This window comes from Danio rerio, chromosome 9 (assembly GCF_052040795.2).
Source record: "Danio rerio strain M-AB ecotype USA chromosome 9, GRCz13ab, whole genome shotgun sequence".
Lineage (NCBI taxonomy): Eukaryota > Metazoa > Chordata > Actinopteri > Cypriniformes > Danionidae > Danio > Danio rerio.
Genome location: NC_141029.1, coordinates 47,011,747 through 47,035,158, shown reverse-complemented (window position 1 = coordinate 47,035,158; position 23,412 = coordinate 47,011,747). Strand labels below are relative to the sequence as shown.

Sequence of the window (23,412 nt, the reverse complement as noted above, 5' to 3'; positions counted from 1 at the left end):
GTGATTAAATAGCAATAACTTGAGTTAACTATGCTTTTGAACTCTGTGTTGACTGAATTTACTCCTAGGATTGGTTTTGAAACCGACATACTGTACCTTAAGTTAACCTTTGCCTGTGCAGTGTATGATAGGTAGGACAGCCTATCAAAATGTTCGGGCAGCAAGTTGGCTCAGTGGTTAGCACTGTCGCCTCACAGCAAGAAGGTCACTGGTTCGAGTCCCAGCTGGACAGTGGCATTACTGTAGTTTGCATGTTCTCCCTGTGGGTTTCCTCCGGGTGCTCCGGTTTCCCCCATAGTCCAAAGACATGCGCTATAAGTGAATCGGATGAACTAAATTGTCTACAGTGTATGAGAATGCGGGAGTGTATGGGTGTTTCCCAGTATTGAAGAGATTTAGCCACCAGCTATTTTGTATCTTTCTTGACCATGTGACCAAAGCCCAAATACTGAGACATTCAAACTGACCAATCAACATGATGCGACCACATTGTAAAACCCCCAAAGTCCTCACACCAGGCCCTGATCTTATCAGCATCTGCCTTTGGAATTTGTGTGAGCTTTCTTTGGTGAAAAAGACTAGTCTTGCTACTGAAAAAGCTCTATCACCTCCACATTACAGAATAGTTGGCAGTTCATTCTGCTGTGGCGACCCTTGATAAATAAGAGACTGAGCCAAAGAAAAATTAATGAACAAATGAATGAATCAAGATGTGAAGAAATTTAAATCAACATAAAAAAAAATATATTCAGAGGACAATCACCTATTGCACCTTTAAAACCCGAAATTGTCATAATAAGCTCCACAGAAACAAAGGTCATTTGTGGCTTTTCCACACTGTGCACATGGACTGTCAGTCATGATGAGCAGGACCAGACTGAGACTAAAACCTGTTACACTGTTCCTCTCTCTAAAGCCAGTAAACCCCCTTCACCCCAATCTACGGCTCTTGATCTTGATCCTTTCATTGATCCTGCTTCTTGACAGGATGACACATCTCATGCGGGAAAGCAGAACAAAAAAGTGGCATTACTCCTGATCAAAGTTCAGCAGGATATTTCTGTCCACAAAGGTATTTAAATCTCTCATTTGGTCTTGTTTCTTTTCTGTACATCAGTCATTATGAGTTTGATAAATTACAAGTAAGGTGTAATTATCATACACAAATATTAAGTAACGTTGCACCTAGAAATGTTAGATCTACTGTTGCCAACTCACGTCCAGAGGAAGTTAACATCCTTAACTAATAGACCCTAACAGACCAGCAGCAGATGTCATTATAGTTGGGTAAACTTGGAGTGCAGTGAATGGGAGAGTACAACAAATCATTTTTTTATAATCCTAATTGCTAAAACAATAGTGTGAGCCTGATGACGGCAGCCAGAGAAGAGAATAGCATAAAATTTACTCAGCCCCATAGATGCTGCATTAGAAACACCTCGCATAAGCAGTAATTTGTTTTTGTAATTTGACGCAAAGATGATATAACGGCCCATTTCCAGTACTGTACCACGGGTCACCTTTATCAGGCTTGCGTTTCCACTGTTAAAAGGGTACCAATGGTGGTGGGTGTGGTGTACAACAAAGTCTCAGTCGACGTCATTCTTGCTCGAGGAAATGTTAAAGTAAAGCTGTACGGGTCGTTCACATTTCATATGAGAAGCACTTCTCACAAAGCAGATGCTTTATACACATAAATACTTGTGTATAAATGTTCATTACAAACCTTTTTATGAACATAATTTGATTATAACTCCAGATCAATGATGCGAAATAGCCTACTGCAACGTCTGCGATTATATAAAATAAATAAATAAATAAATGCAACATCTATAAACACATACAGACCCTTACAGTCTCTGATTTGTTACCACTTATAGAAAAACTACACACAGCAGACATTTAGGCCTTATTTGGGTTAAAAAACAACACTAAATATAGCCCACAGTCAGTGCAAACCTCTCATCTCTATCTTTAATCTTCACCAGCAGATGTAACCTCTGTTAGAGAGTAATTCTGTCATTCCGAGTTTATAATAGTCCAAAAGTTGATGATAATAGTTAAACATGTTTGTTCATGTTTGTCGAAAGAATCAATTGCTTCTTTGTTTTATCAAGCTTCTCCTTTGATTTTTTTGCGCGTCACTCTCGTCTTTGCTCGTTTTTGACAGGATCAGAAGCACTTCAATAATCACACGCACGTTATTATCATCAGCACAAGAAGTTTGTTATTTTAAATATAGACACGCACACGGGCACAAGCGAGAAAGCGAAAGCGCTTACGCTTTAGACAGGCTCTTAAAAAACTACGGAGCACATGGTAGAATCTGCTCTTCTTGGCTTTGTGGGCTATTCATCAAGATGACGACATGGTTTGTTTGAGCTCGGGTGGACTATGGCTTGTTATTAGATATTAGTAAGGTGTAATGTCTCAGCTGTGTATTTAAAACATTGCAGCTCCTTTGTTTTCATTCTGGCTTGTCGCAGGAGCGAGTGATGTTTCTCTGTAAACCAATAGCATTCAGCTGCGTGTCTAGCACCACCTTTTGGTACTTTTTTTCCATGCTTGGTACCCTTTGCAAAGGACAAACGCACTTACTGTACCTTGATGTGTCTGAAAAAATGAAAATATGCATCTCAGCTCTCAGAACTACATGGAGTAAACAAAAACAAAGACTGTGTATTTATGCACCATCAAATGTGGTTATATTGGAAGTCAATGGGGCAAAAACAGCCACTAGCAGTAAATTAGGGAGACGATTTAAAATCTAACAATGCATCAAAGCCAATGTTGTTACTAATTGTTCACATGTCCAAGAAAAGAAAAAGAATCCAATCCAAAATTACTTTTTATATAAAAATGACATATTTATTTGTTTTTTTCCTCACCAAATCAGTGACATCATTTATAAAATTTGGCAATTATAGAGTTATATTCCTGCAGTTTTTTTTTATTACCAATTTAGTAGTTTTCATTAGGACTGAGGTTAATTAACAGAATTATTAAAAAAATAAAAATAGCAAAAATATTTATCTGATGCATTTTTACAGCAGTTTATTTTAGTGGATGTTTTCATCCCAGACATAACAAAAGGGTAGTAAACTTGAACAGTGTACAAGGGTTAACATTATTGCAACTTTCCCAGTACTGGGTTGTGGCTGGAAGGGCTGCTGTGCAAAACATACTGTATGCTGGAGAAGTTGGCAGTTCATTCCACTGTGGCAACCCCTAATGAATAAAGAGACTTAACCGATGGAAAATGAATGAATGAATGAACATTATTGCGACTTTAAAATGTGAAGGGTAGTGTAAATATTTCAATGGCATTTCATCTAAAGTTGCTTAGACACAACTGACATTGTAAAACACACTAAAGATATGAAGATGACTTTACAATCTCTCAAAAGACACATGAAATAAACATTATATTCTGGAAGATATACAAATCAAGGTTGAGTTTTACACAGGCTTCAAAAAACACCCCATTATACCCAACTACACTTCTGCAGAACATCTTCCCATAATGCTTTGTAACTTGAACAGTCAAAGAGACATATTTCCACACTATTTCGATTTCCTGGAAGCATGGACATGCAAAACTGAAATATTAGGTGCTACCTTGTACGATGAGTTTCTTCCCTGCCTCCCTTAAGATCAGTTTTTCCACAACTTTTATGGCCCTTAAAAAAAGTTGAACTTAATATTTTTTCACTTGGTTGTGCATTTTAGAAACGTTTTTCTTCATTTTGAGCTGTTGTCAGTTTATGTCGAATAAAAATGTGAAGTAGAAAATACAGTTCTAGTTAATTAGGATCCTGATTACTGAATGGTCTTGATTAATGAAATATTCATTCATTCATTTTCCTTCGTCTTAGTCCATTATTCATCAGGGGTTGCCACAGAGGAATGAACTGCCAACTATTCCAACATATGTTTTACACAGCAGATGCTTCTCCAGCCGCAACCCAGTACTGTGAAACACCTATTGCACATTCACACACAGACACTCATACACTACGGCCAATTTAGTTCATCCAATTCACTTATAGCGCATGTCTTTGGACTGTGGGGGAAACTGGAGTGGAAAACCAAGTGAACGTGGGGAGAACATGCAAACTTCACACAGAAATGCCAACTGGGACTGAAACCAGCGACCTTCTTATATATATATGAACAATGTACTTTCCATTTTCTACCAGTGTAATTTAATGTTTTGCACTGCTACCTTGACACATTAAGGTCACTGATGAAAAAATTAATATGAGACAAAAAGCCCAAAGTCCCTGTCTTAATGATCAAATACAAATAGCTGATTCATTTATAATCAAACCAAGTCTCTTGATAAGTGTCTATTGGTTAGTCCCTTTATTAATCAGAGGTCACCACAGCGGAATGAACCGCCAACTTATCCACAATATGTTTTATGCAGCGAATGCCCTTCCAGCTGCAACCCAGCACTAGGAAACATCCATATACTCTTGCATTCACACCAACACATACACTACAGCCAATTAAGCTTATTCAATTCACCTATAGCCCATGTCTTTGGACTGTGGGTGAAATCACAGTCACAATGTTGCTATTAGAAAAACAAATCTAATTTAAGTTGAAAAGCAAACAATTAAGTTCAAAATGCATCTCATTTGATACTAAATTCTTATTTGTTGACTTATTTTGCATATTTGCTTGTTTGATATTATTTAACGATACCACATATCTTAAACAGTTAAAAAAAATTACTACATTATTTTTGTAAAAAGCGACACTTTAAAACGTGATTAGTTAATTTACACTACAACAACTACATTTGCTGTTTGTTTAAATTATAAATAAGCCAAAACACCACAATTCTTGAGTTTTTTGGGGGACAAATTAATTGTTTTATGTTCAATCCACTTCAATTTGTAAAAAACTAATAAGTTAACTTAATTCCTTAATGTTGTCCCAACTTAAATGCAACAAGTCTACTTTACTTTAAAAAAAGTGTGTAAACCTAACCCTGTAACTTGGAACTTTTAAGTTGACTTAATTTTTGAAATTATGCATAGTTCATTTACTTCAGGTTAATTTACTTAACAGTTTCTTGCAGCCCAAGACCGGTTACTCATTGAAGCTAAGCAGGCCTGAGCCTGGTCAGTATCTAGATGGGAGACCAAATGGGAAAACTAGGTTGCTGTTGGAAGTGGTGTTAGTAAGGCGAGCAGGGGGTGCTCAACCTGGTCTGTGTGAGTCCTAATGCCCCAGTATAGTGAAGGGGACACTATACTGTCAGTGAGCGTTGTCTTTCGGATGAGATGTTAAACTGAGGTCCTGACTCACTGTGGTCATTAAAAATCCCATAGTACTTCTTGTAAAAAGTGTGTGGCCCTGGTGTCCTGGTTAATTACCCTACATCGACCCTTACCGATCATCCCCATCCACTAAATTGGCTCCATCACCTTCTCACCACTCTACTTATAGCTGGTTTGTGGCGAGCACACTGGGACCGTTGCCTTGTGGCTGTTGTTGCATCATCCAAGTGGATGCTGCACACTGGTGGTGGAGTGGAGAGACCCCAACCCTTATGATTGTGAAGGACTTAAATGCGCTATATAAATACGCATTACATTAAAGTTATTTACAGTGTAGTTAATAAATATCACCTCTAAACGATGCAAAATGACGATACCACAACGATAACACATGACCAGACATCCATTCTGAACACAGAAACAAAATCGGCTCAGAATATCAAAAATCCTCCATCTGGATGGAATCAGAATATAAAGCTACAAAACCAACACTATATTCCCATCATACACTATGCAAATATGCATGAAATCAACTAGCAGACTTTCTGCAAGTATTCAGCCTCAAAGCACAACACTACTGCCATCAAACATCTTGTCCAATCTTTGCTCATGCATACAAAAGAGCTCAGTAATATAAAAATCTGCATATAGGCTTGACATCAGAATTATTAGCACCCCTGTATACCCCTCCCCCAATATAAAGAATATTTTTTTCAACACATTTCTATCATAATCGTTTTAACTTCTAAAACCATTTCTTTACCATGATGACTGTACATACAATTTTACTAGATATTTTTCAAGATACTAGTATTCAGCTTAAAGTGACATTTAAACAACTCAAATAATTTCTAGAGCACTTTCAACCAACCACAATGGGTAGCAAAGTGCTGAACATAAAAACACACAGTATATGCAAACATACAAGAAGCCAAAATACATAATGCACAACACATGATTAAAAGCCAAAGAAAATTTGTGTGTCTCCAGTGACCTCTGAAATGACTCCAAAGTAGGAGATGTTCTTAAGGAGAGTGGAAGACCGTTATATATATATATATATATGCATTAGCTCAGAAATGTACTCAGGGGACAGGCCATAGAGAGATTTTAAAAAAATACAGCAGTACCCTGCTGAAAAATCCAGCTTAAACCAGCCTAGGCTGGTTGGCTGGTTTTAGTGGGGTTTTGGCCATTTCCAGGCTGGTTTCCAGCTATTTCCAGCCTGGTCTTAGCTGGTCAGGCTGGAAAATGACCAACTTGACCAGCTTGGTTAAGGCTGGATATAGCTGGTTTTGGCTGGACTCCCAGCTTGACTAGGCTGGTCAAGCTGGTTTTAGCTGGTCATCTCCCAGCCTGACCAGCTAAGACCAGGCTGGAAATGGCTGGAAACCAGCCTGGAAGTGGCCAAAACCCCTCTAAAACCAGCCTGGTCGACCAGCTAAAACCAGCCTTGGCTGGTTTAGGCTGGATTTTTCAGCAGGGTACTTTGTACTGAATTCTAAACAAGATCGGTAACCAGAATAGGGAAACCAGCACAGGTGTGACATGCTCCTCTTTTTTGTGCCAGGTAAAAGCCTGGCTGAGTTCTGGACCAGCTGCAAACAAGAGAGAGAGGCCTGACTCACACCCAGAGCATTGCAATATTGACGAGAAGAGATGAAGGCATGAACATCCTCTCCAAGTCACTGAAAGTGTAGACAGACTTCAACTAGGCAACAGATCTATGATAGAAAAAGCTATTTTATAACACCAAGACTTATTACAGAGGAATGTATTTTTCCAAGAAGCAATGACAGTCTGTCATTAGAATCCCAACCTTTTGAGCCAAAACAATAAATTCACACTTGTCTTAACATGGTTGATTAAGCAAGTTAGCGTAATTGGGCAAGTCATTGTACAAAAGTGGTTTGTTCAGTAGAGCTTTGTAAAAGATATTGCTTAAGGAGGCTAATAATACTGACTTTAAAATATTTTCAAAAAAAATAAATAAAAACCCTTTTACTGCAGCCAAAATAAAACAAATAAGACTTTCTCCAGAAGAAAAAAATGTTAAAGGGCACCTAGGTTACCCCTTTTCCAGATTTAATCTAACTTTTTTGTGTCTCCAGAATGTGTCTGTAAAGTTTCAGCTTGAAACACCCATCAGATTATTTATTTTACCTTTCAGAAGTTTCTATTTTATACCTCTTAGCATCAGGTAGCATTTTTTGTGAACTGTGCCTATGAGGCTAGTCCTTCACGCCCACCGTTTCCACATGCCTATCAATGTGCCTTAATCTCCTCCCTTGGCTGCTTCAGACAACAGACAGACATGAATGTATATATATATTCTTATAATATTTTAAATATAATTCCCATAAGAGCTAATTATTATGACTGCAACTGCAAATATGCAATGTATGGTTAATCATATTTTAATAAACAAATCAACACAAAATACAGCTGAATTAAAGGCTTTTGCTGGGACAAGCATCGGCCTGTCCTGGTTCAGCTGAAGGAAGACGAATGGAATCAATACCTCAGCATTTCCATGACTTTGTAAAATGAAGTGTCAGGGCTCCAGTGAGCCTATTTTGGGATGTTGATGGGATTGGTTTTGTAATTAGCCATGCCGGAGTCCTTGGCGGCCACGTCTGGGTATTCAGGGTGAATGAAACCTCATCAGCTGAAGGACGACACCCTGTTTTCCCCATGCCTGTGTTCAAAAGCAGAGCATCTAAGAGCAGTCGACTCTTGTTGTTTTTATCAAAAGCCTGTGCATTACCAAAAGGTCTGTTAGCGTTCACCTTGCTGGAGTGAAGGCTGGTATTGTCCTGCTCCTCGGTTCAGAATGGAGTTTCACTGCCGCATCTCTAGAGGTGTCCTGCCTCATATCCATTACTGTGATTGATGGCTTCTGCGGGAGACTCATTTTCGCTCACGGTTGTGTGCTAAAAAGATTAAAAACAATAAATTTGTGAATGCTCCCTCCAAGGTTGGGACAGATCATTCTTGTACATCTAGTCGGGTTGCTGCAAAAATAATTAAAGTGAAAGGTTACTCACATGTGATGTGGAGGCGGATGCTTTTTTTTTGTTTTGTTTTTTTCTAGAGGTCATTGTGCTGCTGGCTAATGACCGGATTTTTTTGTGTGGCTAAATTTGTTTGCCAGTGAAACTGCTAAAATCTGCATTCCTGGAGCAATGGATATTGGCAATATTCATAGATGAACACACCAAAAATATGGAATCGAACAGGAAACAAAAAAATCTGTGTGGAGTTTGCATGTTCTCCTGGTGTTGTTTCCTCTGGGTGCTCTGGTTTCCCTCACAGTCCACACACATGCGGTTTAGATGAATTGAAGAGCATCCATTGTGGAAAACTTATGCTGGATATATTGGCGGTTCATTCTGCTGTGGCGACCCCTGATGAATAAAGGGACTAAGCCGAATGAAAATGAATAAATTTATAGTAAATATTATGGTTCTTGTGAACACCATAATATTTTACACTGTAAAAAAATTGAATTTCTCACATTTATGGGTAATTTTTTAACTACAGGCACTTTTAAGTCCTTTGATCATATATCTAAAAAAAATATATATTTTTTTAAATTCCTCTTTCTTAGTCAAACTAACAATAAAACCTCCTTTAAAAAAATTACTACCTTTCTATTATATTTTTTCATATTATTCAACCTCCTTTTAGGTGTCAAAATCACTGTTTTCACCTTGTCGCACACTCAGAGATTCAAACTTCAACAACGAAAATAACATTTTAAAATATTTATCTGGTGTCTATTAATGTGTCTTAATTAAGCACTAGTAAAATAATTTATATATTTTATAGTTATTAATGTGAGACTATTATCAATATTATTTTTTATACAAAATATAGCTGTCGCACAGCATCAGTGTCATTTCCACCACAACACTGTAATGTCACTTTAAAAAGTTTGTGTGAAAGATTATTTAGGTGGTTTCTATGAAAATGAATAGTGCCATCTGAGAACATGTTCAAGATGGAGAGAATTTTCATTTTAATCAACAACACTTGAAGAAAAATCAAGGTAAATATTGCTTGATAAGGAATTACATGTAGTCTACATCATTTCCAAACATGCTGTACCTTCAAAGATGTTTTTAAAAACTAAAACAAAATTAAGGTCAATAAGACAATGTTTGACTGCCATCATTTATTTCATTTTGAAATAAGCTGTATATTAAGATGTGGTGGAATCGATATTTGTTCAGTTCACGATGGAAAAAATGTTTCTCCTCTTATCTAAGCTTGTCCTCTTACAAACCTTAAAACTAGACAAATTGTTTAAACTTATGAGGCTGTGTTACGTTAATTTTGAACACTTTGTTTTACTCAACTTCACGAGGTTAAAAATGCCCGTAGTTGAATAATGGCCCTTACTGACCTTATTCTAAAATGGGGAAGTGCGCCTGTTTTCGCGATTGTTTTAGAACTTCCGATTCAGTCGCCTATGGGAGAAATAACTAGGAATAAGAAAACGGTCAAACTACTTGCTCTACAAACAAATGTTTGCATGACCAAGTAGAAGAATATAATATGAAAATATCCGTTTGCAACATCAAACAGTAAAACAGTTTTAATGTCTAAAAATAAATGGAAGTGAATGAGACGGAAGTCTCAAGCAAAAAATATTCAAATGGCTGCGCCTGTTCGTTGGCGAAGAATAAGGTGAATATAGTACATTTAAAGTCTTTTACATATTTTTGGGGGTAGTCTCTTTATCCACCACCAGTGTGCAGCATCCAACAGGATGACGTAATGGCAGCCATATAGCGCCAGACCATACACCAGGTGATTGGTGGAGAAAAGATGAATTACAGCCTGTGAGGTGGCAGCGCTACCCACTGCGCCGCCTTATAAATATGATTCATTCATTCATTCATTCATTTTCTTTTCAGCTTAGTCCCTTTATTAATCTAGGGTCGCCACAGTGGAATGAACCACCAACTTATTCAGCATATGTTTTACGCAGTGGATGCCCTTTCAGCTGCAACCCATCACTGGGAAACACCCATACACACCTAATGAATATAATATATAATAATAATAATTATTAACCAAACTAATAAGAATACAAAGTAATAATCTTTCCTAGAGAAACTTTGCATTCTGTCACAAAGCATTTGTATTTTCTACTGCAAAACGTTTGCGTTTCCTGAGAAATTAGTATTCTGTTGCGAAAGCATTCCTTTCCCTGAGAAACTTAAAGTTCTCTCAAAAACATTTGTGTTTTCTTAGAGAACTTTGCATTATAGCAAGATACTATGCTTCAGTATTGCAAACACGTCCTCTTCCACTTTGCATTCTGTCTATCTCTCTCACTAAAAAAAGTTTCTCACAAAAAATATTGCATTCCCCCAAGAAACTTTGTGTTCTAGTGCAAAACTATTAATTTTCCTTAAAAACTTTGGATTTTCCAAGAAAAAAACTTTTCCATCATCTTGCAAATGGTTTTTCCTACCACATATTATTTCCACCACAAAGTTTTTGTAATAAATGCAAATTTTCTTAATGTGAATGCAGGACAGTAGATCATACATCTCTGAATGTTTTTGAACAGCTACCGGGGTTTGCTTTTACCACAATAATGCAAGAATGCATGCAAGTGTGTTTAAAAGACTTGCAATGTCCTGACCAAACATTCTTGTACAGCATATGTCGAGTTTTAGGCCAAAACTGTTCCAGACATCAACAAAATTATTTAAAGGAGCTGACATCTGCCTTGCGAAGTAGAAAATGCAAGGAGCTCTATGCTACATTCCCAAATCCCTGAGTATTTCACTGCGCTTAACTGACAGATCAGAGACTGAATCCTCTGCCCTGGTTTTCAACTCTTCATTTAATCCAAAAGTTCTCCAAACAGCGACGAGGTTCCGACAAATCTGTCTATTCAAAATCCTCAGGTCTCAAATGACTGATAGATGAAGCGATACTTCCGCTTTGCGACTTTTCGGGATTGTGCAAGGATCAAAACAGATACAAAAGATATGTCTTAATACGGAAGATTTAGCAAGCTTCTCTCAGCATGATCTCCCTGCTCAGGCATAAGGTTTAGATCAAATCTAAAGATGTTTCATGAGGTGTTTTATGTAGGACCACCTTCTGTGGTGTTTTCTACGTGCTGTTCTGTTGATGCTGGCATGCATGCTGGATGTTGCGCATGATAATGCGCATCAGCTTAAGTGTGATTTTAGGCTGGAGGTCAAGCTGAAGTGGAGAAGAGCCATCACAAACACAGAAGAAAGCAGAAAGGATCGTAAAAACAAACTCTGAAGATTGTTTTCCCATTTCCCCAGCAGGAATTCTGATCATAAAGCAGCTTCTAGCGCTGTGAATTTCAATACATCAACAACAATCACAGCTTTACCGCCACAAAATGCTTCCAGCAGAGTTCGGTTTTTGGCCACAGATGGATTGGAAAAATTTGAAGCAAACAGGTCATTTGTCTCACATGGACATAAAAAACAGACATAGACGTTACTAGAATGTACATAAAAAGTAGAAAAGTATGCAGATGAGTAAAAAAATAGCCATTTTTAAACAATTTTAAAGCATAAATATATAGCTAAATGTGCACTGAAATCTGTAATTCAAGCAGTTTCAACTTTAATAACAACTGTCTTTTTTATTGAGTCCAAACACAACTCCAATCTTAAAAGATTCATTTGTGTTTATTAGTTTAATCAAAATTGGTCATTCTGAAGCAGTGGCAGTTCCCGTTTAAATGGCACCCTGGGCGAACCACTCCAAATACACCAAAATACATAAAACCACCCAAATATATATATATATATATATATATATATATATATATATATATATATATATATATATATATATATATATATATATATATATATATTGTAGCGAGTCGGCTAATACCACATCGCCCTGGGCACAAATCCACACCAGCTGGAACACTCATCAACACCGGATCGCTCACAGCTGGACCTCATCAGCCAGGGAGAGATATAAGCCAGCCCCACACAGGAGGAAACTGAGCATCATTTCCGCATGACTCCCTGCGCTAACGCTTGTCTCTCTCTGTCTCTCCCACAGCCGAATCCAGCTCGTGACCGATCCAACACCATACCTCTCACCAGTCTTCACCATCTCCCCGGAGCACTTAAGCACGCACCCTTAAGAAGAGCACTTATTCACCCCTTGAACACTTGTAAATAAAGCACCCTCCGGGGCATTGTTTGTAACATCATCTACTGTGTTTGTGTTTTCCCTCTGCCTCGCTACAATATATATATATATATATATATATATATATATATATTCAAAACACACCTATAACTCATTAAGAGAATAAGCTCAACCCTGTTAGACCATGCACCATGGTGCAAAGTGTATTTTTCCGTTCTTAAAATAGCAAAAGTGGATTCTGACATGCCCTTATTGTTTTTGCGCCCAGCGCTTTGCATTTTGCGCATGGATCGTGAAAATAGAGCCCAAAGTCTGACATATCAATAGCATAATACACAATGGCACGACACAACTGATTCTTAAATGCTATGGGAAATTAGACTCCGATTGATATAATGCACAATATGCCCAAAACACACCTATAACACACCTATAACTCAAGATAATAAGGACCATACCTGGGCCCAACTCTGAAAAAAAGACTAAACATGTTCTTCTGGAGTGTTTTCATTGTGAATAAACAGTTAAACAGCCAGTCATATGGTTAACTATTATTATTTACAAATGAGCAATAAATAAATTAGCAAACAGCTCATCTTATTAAAATTAACAGCTATTATAGAGGAATTCAATCAAGTTATCAAATCGCATTAGTCTTTTCTTTACTGTATAACTTACATATTCTGATTAAAGCAACGAATGAATCTCATTTATTAGGATTTTTCGTTTGATAACATTAATAGAGGTGTCACTTTAAAAACGCACACATCTAATGTCATAATGAAATCATTTGATTGCTATCCAAACTTTTTATGCTCATTTAGGAAAAAAATAGTAGTGTTAGGAAAAAGCACCAAGATCAACATGTTTAGATGTTATGATTAATTATGTGTATATGTCTGTTCAAACACGCACCCAAAACCCAGACTTTCGATTTGCTTCAAATCATGTGTACAGAATCCATTTGGGAAACAGCATCTATTTATCACTATGGAGCTCGTCAGCACAGCTATATGTGTGTTTTGAGGATTGCATAAGAGGGGTGACAGCACCTGTAATGAAAAGGAAGGGGAATATCAAGAGAAAATACGGGAGAATCCCAGGAAAAACAGGAGGGTTTTCTCCCATTTTTCCCATCCTTAAAATAGCAAAAGTGGATTCAGACATGCCCTAAATACACCTGCATCATGAACATTAGACCATCCACTTACATAGAGCCCTGTATATTGTTATTTCAAGTATGTTTTTGCATAATTTTGGCTCATCCACAGTCTATTATTTGCCCCCTTTTCAACAGCAAAGCTACTTTAACATGATTTAGCTTCAAATTATGTTTTAAATAAAGGTCTTGGTATTACTTGGTTAACTTGGTATCAAGAACGACTTGCAAAATTAGTAGTATTTGTTTCTAAACAGTATTTAGAATAGCTGTGGCTTCATTATTGTGGCCGTCCAATGAGAACTCAGGGAGAGCCTGCAGGCTGCACACACCCTCTGTGGCTTCCAGCTGAGCCCCGAAGAAATGAATCGAACCAAAATAGTCCCGTTCTGCCTGACTGTAATGATATGCTTGAGAAACCAACCTACTACAAGCGTCCAAAAACCCAAATAAACACCAGACTTCCCCAAACTCACGCCAAGACGCATAAAAGACTCAACATATTATATTAGTTTAGGAAAATAACCGGAGGCTGTGGCATTTTCCGAGGTTTACTGTGAAGATACGACCAGTAATTACCATCAGGTGGTAAACTTATCTGTCATATTATCTTTAATGTTCTGCATTTTCCAGACATTCCCAAATATGTGGGTAAATTTTTGTGGAACCTTGATCCCATTTGGTGCTGTGCGCCCACATCAACAAACCATTCCACATATCCTGTCTTTCCTTTCCTACTCCTAAACATGGAAATGCTACAAACTTTTTTGGATTTTCAACAGCTTCTTCGGTTTCTTCTGAGGTTGTGAAATTTCCTGTTAATTCTCCGCTAGTGGCAGTAAAAATGTCTTTGAGGCAATCATTTAAGGATAAGTGCAATCATGCTGTAATCAGTCAAATCCTTGATTGATTTGAGCAGCCAGATTGGCATCATCTCAGACAATGATGTCTGACCATATGCTATATACTGTACAGTTGAAGTTAGAATTACTACCCCCCATAAATTATTAGCCCCCCAGTTTTTTTCCCCCTCAATTCTGTTTAATGAAGAGAATATTTTCTCAGCTCATTTCTAAATATAATAGTTTTAATAACTCAGTTCTAATAACTGATTTATTTTATCTTTGACATGATGACAGTAAATAATATTTAACTAGATATTTTTCCAGACATACAGCTATAGACACATTTAAAGGCTTAACTAGATTAATTAGGTTAACTAGGCAGGTTGAGGTAATTAGGCAAGTTATTGTATAACAATGATTTGTTCTGCAGACTATCAGAAAAAAGGTTAAATGGGCTAATAATTTTGACCTTAAAATGATTCTTAAAAAATTGAAAACTGCTTTAATTCTAGCCGAATAAAAACAAATAAGACTTTCTCCAGAAGAAAAAACATTATCAGATATAATGTGAAAATTTCCTTGATCTGTTAAACACCATTCGGGAAATATTTCCAAAAGAAAAAAAAAAATTCAAAGGGGGGCTAATAACTGCATATGTATAGGTCCCCATTAGTGACCTGACGGTGTTTGTTTACAATGTAAACAGAGGATGCATTTTTTCTGCTGCTCATCATAACTGTTTATATGCAGTTTAAGTCAAAATTATAATTATTAAAACAAAAAAAACAAGTGCTGTTTTACCCTCTTCTGCACACATTACACTCTCAGAAATAAAGGTATGCAAGCTTTTTAAAAAGGTAAAAATTTGTACCTAAAAAGTCCATAATAACACCTCAAGAGTACATTTTAATACCTAAAAAGTACAAAAGTGTTCCTTTTAAAATTTTAGTTACTTATATATATTTTTGAGGTACCAATATGAACCCTTTAAGTACACACACCTTTAGAAAAGGTACCACACCAATGACAGCTGGAGATATATAAAGATATATAAAAACAATTGACTGCTTTTCTTTTCTTAGAATGTAGTAGTAGTAAACTTTATTATCCTTTACAAGAAACTTGTAATGGGGATCACCATATTGCTGCAGATATTCCATAAAAATATACTATAAAAACAAAACAAAATACAGTAGTTACAATGATTGTAATGATAATTAAGATAAACTCTTGTTAAATAAGTCCACTGAAACTGGTACAAAGGATTTCTTATTTCAGTTCAACATACACTAAGAAGCTCTATATATAGTTTGCCACAGCCATATCACCCTGCAGCCCAAGACCGGTTACTCACTGAAGTTAAGCAGGGCTGAGCCTGGTCAGTACCTGGATAGGAGATCACATGGGAAAACTAGGTTGCTGTTTTAAGTGGTGTTAGAGAGGCCAGCAGGGGGCACTTAACCTGTGGTCTGCGTGAGTCCTAATGCCCCAGTAAAAGTGAAGAGGACACTATACTGTCAGTGGGTGCCGTCTTTCAGATGAGATGTTAAACTGAGGTCCTGACTCTCTGTGGTCAGTGTTTCAAAGCAGCGAAGATCAGCAAGTCTGTTTATAAGCTGATATATGAGTGTAACCCCGCCGGTCCTACGCCACCCAACCTGCTCCGAGCTGGTATCGAACCGGAGACCTTCCACATGGGAGTCGGTTGCCCTACCAAGGAGGCTAAAGACCATGGCCTCTAGCGTCTGTCGCTAAAGCACATTTAGAGGAGTGAGGTTTACCTGCACAGCACTTACTAGCTGGCCTCCGTTACACTCACCCCCCTAAACCTCACTCCCATCCGGGTCAAGGCACCAATATAACCCCGCCAGTCCTACGCCACCCAACCCTTTCCCAGCTGGTTTCAAACCGGCGACCTTCCGCATGGGAGCCAGTTGCTCTACCAAGGAGGCTAAAGACCATGGTCTCTAGCGTTTGTCGCTAGAGCACCTTTAGAGGTCAGAGGAGTGAGGTTTACCTGCACAGCACACACTAGCTGGCCTCCGTTACATGAGCGATCCACTGATTTGCACCTGCGGATCATTGACAGTCGGCGTTTTAGGAGTTATTGCTACAGCGATTTGGAGGCGGTGGACTTGAGACGTGGAGATATGCTCCTTTTGTGTTCAGCCAGCCTGATCTCACAAGAAAACTTAAGTATTTTCCATTTTGTCAGTTTAATGGCTAATTCAGTTCAGTTGTACGAAAATGTACGATTTTAAAAAAAGAGGCGTGGCATCCAACCCCACCCCTAACCGTCATTGAGGGATGAGCAAATCATACTAAATTGTACGAATTAGATTGTATGAATTCATTTGAATTAGCCACTAAATCAAAAAGTTACGAATTGCTGTTAGATTGCGTTGGTTCAGCCTTTGTTCTGTTATATTTCCTCATACTTTGTTATCATTTTGTTTGTTTACCTTAATAAATCCCCTTGACCGATCCATTTACGTTATCCCTCATTAGTGTTATCGCTGTGACTGTAATATAATTGAAGCTCGTCTGGGATTGTTACGTTTTTCACGCTCTTTGATTTGCCAAAAATTCTTCAGAGTGATCAAGGAATGAATTTTACATCTCAAATGTTTCTCAAGAACTTAAACGACTCTGCATAAAACATAATGTCTCCACTGCTTATCCACAGAGTCAAGGTGTTTTGTGTTATGGCTGTGCCTGTAACATATAGGTATATTTTTAAAGGTATTTCATAGGTAAATAGGGCCCAATAATCTAACAAACTGCACAATTAATGTTAAATGAAACCGTATTTTAAGGTTATGTTAGCAGGAGTTACTCTTAGAGGTAAAATATAAACTAATTCACAACCTACTCAGTCAAGCAAATAATTTAGTCACTCACAAATTAACACTTATTTTGTACCCAAATTGAATCAGTGTTTTTAACGAATCTATTGAATGAATGATTTAAAATGATCCAGTATTGGTGCAACAATATACCTGTACAAGGAGTCACTAAAAAACAGCAATGCACAGACTGACAGTGATATATGATAATATATCTTAAAGTACTATGGAATACTCATCAACACACAACTTTCCGGTCCATGGAATTACATCATGAGCATCCTTTCAGCAATCAGAGTATAATAAATGTGTTTAACATACAGATAGAAGATCAGCTTCTTCCACCCTCCAGTAATGAGATGGAGAGAGCTGATCTAAATATCATCCCGCTGGTTAGCAATCTGTTCTGCACCTGAAGGGTCTGTAGTCCTGAGGTGTGTGTTCAGCACTGCTCAAATCAGGCTCCGCCAGGTCTGGGCAGATGGGATAGTCAAATCAAACCAGAAACACCATAATGCCATCATGCATGTTATGCCAAGTAAAATTGATTATTGCCCAGAACATTTGGCAGTATAGTGGTGAACTTAATATTTCCTCAATTCTATGTACATATATAACATTTCATATTATTTTGTATGAAATAAATAAAAGATATAAAATGTTCACCTCCCCCGGTCTTCACTTCGCAATCTCCCCCACTGGTTATCACTTTCGCGATTCCCTCCACCCTCCGGTCTTCACGATTCCTCCCACCACCCCCAACTCTCACTTCACTATCCTGACTGGTAGATCTCAATTATTTTCTTTATAATTTGATTTTGAATTTCTTTGGTCTCTGCATGATGTCTTTTGAGGATCTTTTGGTCTACTTCACTTTGTGGGTCATATCTTATTTAAGTGATTTCTTAATTAAAAACCTTTTTCCTCAAAGGGCTATGTAGTTTTGGATTTGTTTGGTGATCTGATGTAACCCCGCCGATCCTACACCACCCAGCCAGCTCCAAGCTGGGATCGAATCCGCGACCTGTTGGTTGAGAGTCGGTTGCTCTACCAAGGAGGCTAAAGACCATGGCCTCTAGCATCTAGAGGAGTGAGGATCACCAGCACATCACTTATTAGCTGGCCTCTGTTACACCGACACATTAAAGTGTGACAAACACACAAAATTGATTTTGACTTATCAAAATGTATGATTTTGTTGTGTAGCATTATTCATTCATTTGTTCAACTCCTTCAGCTTAGTCTTTTTCATTAGGGGTCGCAACAGCAAAATGAACTGACAATCTATCCAGCATATGTTTTACACAGCAGATGCCCTTCCAGCTGCAACCCAGAACTAGATAACATCTATACACACTCATTCACACACATACAGTACAGCCAATTTAGTTTACTCAGTTCATCTACAGCATGTCTTTGGACTGTGGGGGAAACCGGAGCACCTGGAGGAAATCCACATGAACATAAGGAGAACATGCAAATCCATACAGAAACGCCAACAGACCCAGCCAGGACTCAAATCAACAACCTTCTTGCTGTGAGGCGCTAGTGCTAACCACTGAGCCACCGTGTTTCCCTATACAGAATTATTCAAAAATAGTTGGATACAATAGTTCAATTGAATACAGTTTGCTAAATAAAGTTTGCTCTAACGGTATATGGACAACCACGAATGAACCAGTTTAAAAGGGCCGCGGTGTTTAAAATAACCAAATTAACATACACGAATACCAAACAATCATATGTTTTAGTCAGGAAGCCTTTTACAAGTAAGCATATGTTGATTTACTCACCAGATATGTTTCAGAAACTCTTCAGAGCTCATGGAAACCGTCCTGTGTTGCCGTTAGCATCCGGGCAGAGTAGGCTAGGCAGCTCCGCGGATTCCCTCGCCAGTTTGCTTCGAATTAAAGGAGAAGTGTCGATTTTATTTTACAGATGGGTAACAATGCACAAAATGGCATTAAGCGTGACTGAAATGTGTTAAACATGTACATTTGATGTTTTTATGCACTATGTATGCGTGAGCATATATAAAAACATTCTTGAAAAGAAGTCAATAGTAATGCAGTTAAGCTAGATACACAAACGACCATGAATGAACCGCAGAAGTTTAAAATTGTCACTCCATTCTAAAGTTATTAACTTAACAATATGTTTACAACTGTATTTCCTTAAAGAAAGTCAGTAAAATACCAACATTTAGGTAGTTTGACTCACCAGTTGCTGTTCTAAACCTCAGATGGAAAATGGCGTCTGGAAAATTCTTCAGTGACTGGGGCTGCATGAATTCCCGGATGTTGGAAATAACACCACCAAGTGTTGAAAAGATAACTCCTTGATTTCGCACTAAATAAAATCAATTCTAACTCTTATTATATTCATTTATCAAAATCTAACTCTATAATGTCAACACTTTACTCTGAAATGCTTCAACACCGAGAATTTAACTCTGATGAATTTGCTGTGTATAAAGGGTTACTTGTGCAATAGAAATAGGGCTCTGGAGCTACAAGTACATAGGTTTAGGAAATACTGCTTTTAATTTAATTCAATTCATCATTATTTCTACAGCACTTTTTACAACATAGATTGTGTCAAAGTAGCTTTACTGAGTTTAGAGTCTTCACAATTGAGCCAGAACAACATGAAGCTACCTCACAGTGCTTACAAACATGTTTATTCTTGCCCCTGCCGTTAAGCCAAAAAATTGGTGAAAATATATATTTAGGTAAGCTCCTCTCTCTCTGTCATTCAGCTTCTGTATTGAAAAAGAGTCTTATTCCTACTCTGAAATTCCCCTTGGCACAGTCTCGAAGGCCACCAACAGGGAAATGGATAAACATCTTCAACAGAGTGAAAGATTTCCCCACCTGGAAAACAGACAGAAAGTATTCCCAGTGTGAAGCTGCTTCCATGTGTGTTTCTGCACTCCTGCAGTGCTGAGTGTGTTTGACTAGCACACCTCACCATAACCTCACACTTCCCATTCACCCTCCGGTTTAACAGCTCGATGAGAAAGCAATGAGCAGCAAAACATGCCTAGAGGAAAAACCACAGTATGTGGACGCAAACTGGCCATTATGTAGAACACATGACTATAGAGGCTGTATGAGTTAGATTCATTCATTCATTCAATTTTTTTGGCTTAGTCTCTTTATTAATCCAGGGTCGCTACAGCGGAATGAACCGGCAACTTATCCAGCACGTTTTTACGCAGCAGATGCCCTTCCAGCCGCAACCCATCTCTGGGAAACATCCACACACACACACACTCATACACTACGGACAATTTAGCCTACCCAATTCACCTGTACGCATGTCTTTGGACTGTGGGGGAAACCGGAGCACCCGGAGGAAACCCACACGAACCCAGTGAGAACATGCAAACTCCACTCAAAAATGCCAACTGAGCCGAGGCTCGAATCCAGCGACCTTTTTGCTGTGAGGCGACAGCACTACCTACTGTGCCACTGCGTCAACTGAGTAACATATATAGGTTTGTATGTACATTATATATTCTAAAGAAGATACATCCTATTTTGGTGTTCAGACCAATGCAAATTGACCCATATTGAAATATGATACACTGAAATACATGCAAATGGCATTCACTTACTGGCCACTTTATTAGGTACACCCTACTAGTTTCGGGTTTGACCCCTTTTTTTCCTTCAGACCTGCGTTAATGCTTCTCGGTATAGATTCAACATATTTAATTTTTTTTTTTTTAAAGTTATAAGAGGGGCTAATAATTCTGACTTCAACTGTATATATAGAGAAACAAAATTAAATACATGTCAAGTATCTGCTTTAATGTTTTAAATAGTTTTGGTGCAATTAAAATGTCAAAATATGAAATTATAGCACACTTATTTCTGATCTTTACTTATTGGAAACTTTAAGGAAAGGATTTAAGGATTTCCATTATATATTAAAATAATTTCTATTTAAAAGCATGTTGTTATAAAATTACTAAACCTTTACTGGTTTGAAGGACAGTGACAAATAAATGACACAGCAATCCATAAATAAAGTATTATATTAATTAAATGAGGAAATATCTATTTTTTAACATATTGTTTTACTGAGTGATGTAGTGGATGTCTTGTGTAGGAGAAGGTCAGTGTGTTTTTGGTAATTAGTTGGATTGTGACCTCAGAGTAAACCTCAGAAGCTGAAGGCTTTAATGAACTCTATTCATCACCAGCATCCGTGCCTCATGCTACAGGTGGCAGCTGCTTTAAGCTCTAAAATCAGACTCATCCTTCATATGTTTTGTGGGAGGAACAGTGGACTATTTCTGTATCATCCGACATTCTGTTACATAACACTTCTAAGGTGACTAGCAGCCTGGAAGCAGACAATATTTACATGCTGCTGTCTGAGTTGTGAAAAGTCTGCCATTTCAGACTGCGCATTCATTAATATAAGTTACATTTAAGTGAAGCAAACAGCTTTTTTTAATACTGTGTCCTGCCATTTGTTGATGTATATATGCAATTTATATTTAAGAAAATATATTGGGATTTACATTGGGAAAGAAAAACTTAATTACATCAGATTACACCCATGCATAATACCTGCATTCACTGATTCAGAGGTTGCATATGAGGGGCGCTGATCTACATGCCTAAATGCTGCCATGGGAGTCGCTGAGTCGCTGCCATGTGATTGGCTGATTAGAAATTTGAGTTAACAAACAGTTGGACAGGTGTACCAAATAAAGTGGCCTGTGAGTGTACATGTATAGCCGTAATGTAAATCCACCCGCATCTCAGCCAGCCCTTAATCTTGATTAGCACTTCTGCCTTTGGAATTTTGAAGAAAAAGACAGGGTTTGCAATAGAAACAAACGCTTAATCACTCCACAAATTGTCCTCCTGTTTGCTATTTCTACTCAATTCCGTTCAAGCACTCTCAGCTGATTTCTGACTGCTGCTCAGCCCTAAGCGTTTGGTGCAGAGCACGACGACAGTTTGGGTTAAGTTTTATACTGTATTTCCTGGGTCACGGCTGAATGACCCATGAAAAGAGGGGCTGAGAGAGAACACCAGCTGGGTCTACCATCTGTCGCCCTGCAACGCAGCGCACAGCCTGGGCAGATGCCACCAGTGCGCTGGACACAAACCAAGCACAACAAACTCACACGAAACAAAAACATCCCGGACCCTGCAAGTGGTGGCATGACGGAACTCGAACTGGGAGGACGTTAAATTACAGCTATTACACATGAAAGCAGGACGAATACCGCCATTAAAGAGGTGATAGTAATCTAAAAGACTAAACGGAAATGGTATGTACGCCTAGATGTGGTAAGCCATCGAGCCGAAATTAGCTGTACAGCGATCAGTTTACCAGCATGAAATGAGATATTAGAGCAAATCCCTTTAATGAGATCAAGTAGACCAGGTGCAGGTCTTATGCAAGCCTCTGGGGTCCACTAAGACGGTGGGCAAACTATCAAACCATTGAAGTAATGAATACTGACTGGGCATTTGGTGCCAACTCTCTCCCCTCATCATGGATAAAACAGCGAAGCAATTAGAACAGCAAGTGCACTCCCTTAATTCTTCTTTTTTAATTACTGCACTCTGTTCATCCCCGGGGACTGTAAGGCCCCTTTTTTTTTAATTCAACCCAGCTCTTCTGTGCACATGGCTTCGGTTTTTTAGTAAAGATTGCCTACCGGCTGCTTTGGTCTTCTAACCCTCACACTAGGGCTTTAGCTGTGTTCGGTTCATTTAGTTGGTGTGAAAATGTGCAGCAGTAAGTCAGCTTGAAGTGGCAGTGTTGGGGACTATATAAATGAAAGCAGCGACACTATACATTTATAATAACATTACTCAGCATGACAGAAGGTTGAATGTCAAGTAGAGGAATTTACCGTCTGTCTGTCTGTCTGTCTGTCTATCTATCTATCTGCAACAGATCTGTCTGGTTCTCAAATCTGATTGGCTGATAGCCATGCAATATTCTGCAATAAAAACACTCTTACAGCCTCTTGTGTATTACTCCACCCACACAAAGAAACAAGCAGAGGAATAAAATCACGACAGTTTGAGAAATATCACAACTTTTGGACAACGTAATGT

The 23,412-nt window shown here is 38.1% G+C and overlaps 1 long non-coding RNA gene across 10 annotated transcripts in view; it reads right to left on the bottom strand.

Moving 5' to 3' along the window:
• The window catches only part of LOC147835398 (uncharacterized), a 126,309-nt gene that overhangs the window by 102,033 nt on the left and 864 nt on the right, over positions 1 to 23,412 (bottom strand). For 3 of the 10 annotated variants that reach the window (XR_015499832.1, XR_015499838.1, XR_015499837.1), the window contains exons 2-3: positions 8,081 to 8,224; positions 7,813 to 7,989 (exon numbers count right to left, since the gene is read on the bottom strand). The exons of 5 other annotated variants lie outside the window; for them this stretch is intronic. This is a non-coding gene — a long non-coding RNA (uncharacterized LOC147835398). Of the gene's footprint in view, positions 1 to 7,812; positions 7,990 to 8,080; positions 8,225 to 19,110; positions 19,218 to 19,537; positions 20,191 to 23,412 lie in introns of all 10 variants that reach the window. 2 more of the 10 variants (XR_015499833.1, XR_015499834.1) reach the window with 2 other exon arrangements.